The 3,365-nt window shown below is 36.4% G+C and overlaps 1 protein-coding gene across 1 annotated transcript in view; it reads right to left on the reverse strand.

The window, feature by feature from the left end:
• LOC117115297 (zinc finger protein 84-like) overlaps window positions 1-2,978 on the reverse strand; it is a 21,268-nt gene extending 18,290 nt beyond the window's left edge. Inside the window, exon 1 of the mRNA XM_033259027.1 lies at window positions 2,912-2,978. The gene's annotated coding sequence lies outside the window, so the exon portion shown is untranslated. The remainder of the gene's footprint in view (window positions 1-2,911) is intronic.
• Window positions 2,979-3,365: the final 387 nt, after the last annotated feature.

Here is a 3,365-nt window from a genome sequence, read left to right on the forward strand (position 1 = left end):
GGGGGGGGGGGCTGGGTGAACGTGCGTTCATCTGTTATGTATACGTTATTCCTTGGTGTTGGATCATGATTCTTTCCTTATTTTCAGCAGCTTTCCTGAATGGTTATCGTCTTGTCAAATAAGGCTTGTTATCGTTATGTCAAATAAGGCTTCCTTGTACGGTGTACACAGTACATACACCTTGACTCTTTGTATTGTATTTTAATAAACGTATTTATGTATAAAATGAAAGCACAGCCTTTCTTTTACCTCTTATACTAACCCAAACGAGTCTCTGCTACAGTATCAAATTTAGTCCTTTAAATACTGTACTTAGGCTTAAGATTGGACTTCACCCATCACCTTTAATTTTATTGGTTGTTCAATTTCTAATTTCCCACCAAAAGCTTTTTGCCTCAAAAATCTATGCGGACCGATTAGTAACCACTCACTGTGCTGTAATTGGTTGATGATGAGTGTACGGCATTTCTAACATAACTGATTCCAAACCCAACATAACGACAAACCATACCAAGTATCATGTTAATCTGATATCATCCATGATATATTATTGCTTATGCTCTAGAATCAAACACAATTTAACAGTACAAGATCTTACACTTTAGCTCTACTTCTAAATATGCGCCACACTGAAGCCTCCAAAGAAACACATATCAACTTCCGACATTTAGCTTAATAATTGAGAGGGATGTACTCTAGACTTATTAAGAAACATAAACTCAAACTACATATATATGCTTTGTATATATATATATATATATATATATATATATATATATATATATATTTTAATTGTTTTGCATTATATGGCCGTTTACTGTTTTATGGGTTTTTCCCATTTGCCTTCCAAACTTATATATTATTTAAGAATCTCTATTGCGATCCAGCGCCGCCATTGATGCACGGTAGAGATTGCATCTTTAGATCTCCGATCTTGTTCACAAATAGTGCTGTCTCGTAAGAATTTTGTAGGACGCGTTAAGAATGACAAAATATTCTCTGTATCTACTGGAACCGAGCCGCATAGCTTGTATTCCACTATTTCCATTCACACCTGGGCTGTGTATATATACAGTATTGCCTTGGTTTGGTTCTGTGATCATTAGTGGTCGTGGGACTAGTTTGGGCCCTACCTAAGCTGGTCGAATGTTTCGTTTGGGTGTGTACCCTAGCTGCACTGATGAGGCCTGGAAGGCCGAAACGGATCCGTCTGCAGATATTGGGATTCCATCCAGTAGATGCTTAGTTTATTTTGTCATTCTGATCGGATTTTCTCTACTGTTTCGTTTTAATTTTAATTTTAAATTGTTTTGCATTATATGGCTGTTTGCTGTTTTATGGGTTTTTCCCATTTGCCTTCCAAACTAATACTAGAAGCAATATAATTTATTAAATCACAAATATTTCAAACACTCCTGTGTTCTTCCTCAGTGTGTTGTCCTCACACTGAGGAAGAACACAGGAGTGTTTGAAATATTTGTGATTTAATAAATTATATTGCTTCTAGTATGTTTACAACTCATAGCTGTTTTTTATTACTGTCTTTCTATATTTAATTTATCAAAGCAAACGTGGAATCTTCATTTTTTATATATATAAATCATCAAAAAAAAGGTAAATACAGTGTTCGAATAAAGGACATAATAATACATCGTGTAGCATAGCTCTCAATGAATGTAGTCCTGTAAATAACGAAATTGTGTAATAAAATGCCTCTGGTGGGACTCAAACCTGCGACCTCTCGCTGTCAAGGCGAGCGTGATAACCATTAGACCACGGAGGCTTCATGGTTGAACAGATTCAAATACCACCAAATACACTCTGTGTATACTGTGTACAGTACACCAGTCACATTCATTTTGATTGGTCGTTCAATTTCAATTTTCCCACCAAAAGCTTTTCCCGCATGCGGACTGATTAGTAACCGCTCACTGTGCTGTAATTGGTTGAGTACCTGTAGCAGGTGTAGGCGGAACGATTTAGGCTAAGCCAAACTAGTTCTGGCCGGACCAATATATTATCCAAAGAGGCCTGATTTTGGACGGCAAAAATCAGTCCCCCGGACAAATTTTGGCGTGACAGGCCTATGCATCTTGAATTTTTTTTTTTTAGTGAAATTTTGCCAGGAATGGGGCTTTAAAAAAGTACTGTAAAGCTAGGCTATGGCCTCCTCCTCCTTTTAGGCTAGGCAATTATGTTGACAAGAGAAAAAAATTACAAATTTTAAACAAGAAACATTGCCCACTGACTGAGCATAAAAATATGCCTTTGGTTTGCTTTTACAAGATATGGTTTACAAATATTCGAATAGGCGCTAGTAAGCCTTAGCCAATCAGTCTAGGCCTACCCTAGGTAGGCAGGCCTAGTAGGTAGCTAGTTAGTATTAGGCATAGCCTAGGCCTCCCAGCAAGACGAAGTTAATAATTAAATATAAATAAAGTTTTTTTTTTAAGACAACTGGCCCATCCATCCTAAAAAAGAAAATTAGGCTACTAGACTACTAGTACTAGGCCTAGGCATATATTTAATTAAAATGAAGTCCACCCTCATCAAACTTCCAGTCTAAATTCCTGCACTGGAATCTTTTAGAGGATACACATACAAAATAGACCTAGGCCCCTAGGCCTAGACAGAGAGTGTCTAGGCCTAGCCCGAATTCGTTAAGCCTAGCCCAGCCTAAGCCTAGCTAGCTAGCTATAATAGCGCAGACCTCTGTAACTTTGATGAAAAAGCGCCCTCTTGGGTGAATTAAGGTAACAGTCAGACCAGAGTCAAAAAATGGCCTCACACACAGATTATGTTTCTTTGCTAATGTCATTGTAGTGGTAAATAACACATATTAAAACACAAATTTACAAATATCTGAATGAATTGTAAAACCAAAAATATTATATTCCTAATTAATAACTACCTTCTATACGCAGTTTTGATAATCAAAATTGAGGCCTCTTTCACAAACGAACTTCACTACGCTACGGGCATCAATCAACCCTTGACATAATACCTAATTTACATGATCAAAAGGTCAATTGATTTAGAGGGCGCTTCCAGACTCTGCTTCCAGAACTGCTTTTTAGCATGGACCTCCGTAGACAGTAGTTTATGTTTATGTTGTATTGTTTATTCTAACTATACTTTCTCGTCTGATACCTACTTTGCTTTATAAAATATTTTGTCGGGTTTTTATGCATAGGCCATCATAGGCCTACTACTGTAGGCCCCTACTTACGCTTATTAATATTATATTATTTAAAAAAAAATAAAAGATTACATTTTCATTAGAATTTTAAAAATAAAAACAAATTAGGAACAAATTGAGGCTGAGGTGAAATGTCAATTGAGGTTTTTATTTTGAAATACTAGAA

This window comes from Anneissia japonica, unplaced genomic scaffold (genome assembly GCF_011630105.1).
Source record: "Anneissia japonica isolate Jap-2015-1 unplaced genomic scaffold, ASM1163010v1 scaffold287800_len1627635_cov199, whole genome shotgun sequence".
NCBI lineage: Eukaryota > Metazoa > Echinodermata > Crinoidea > Comatulida > Comatulidae > Anneissia > Anneissia japonica.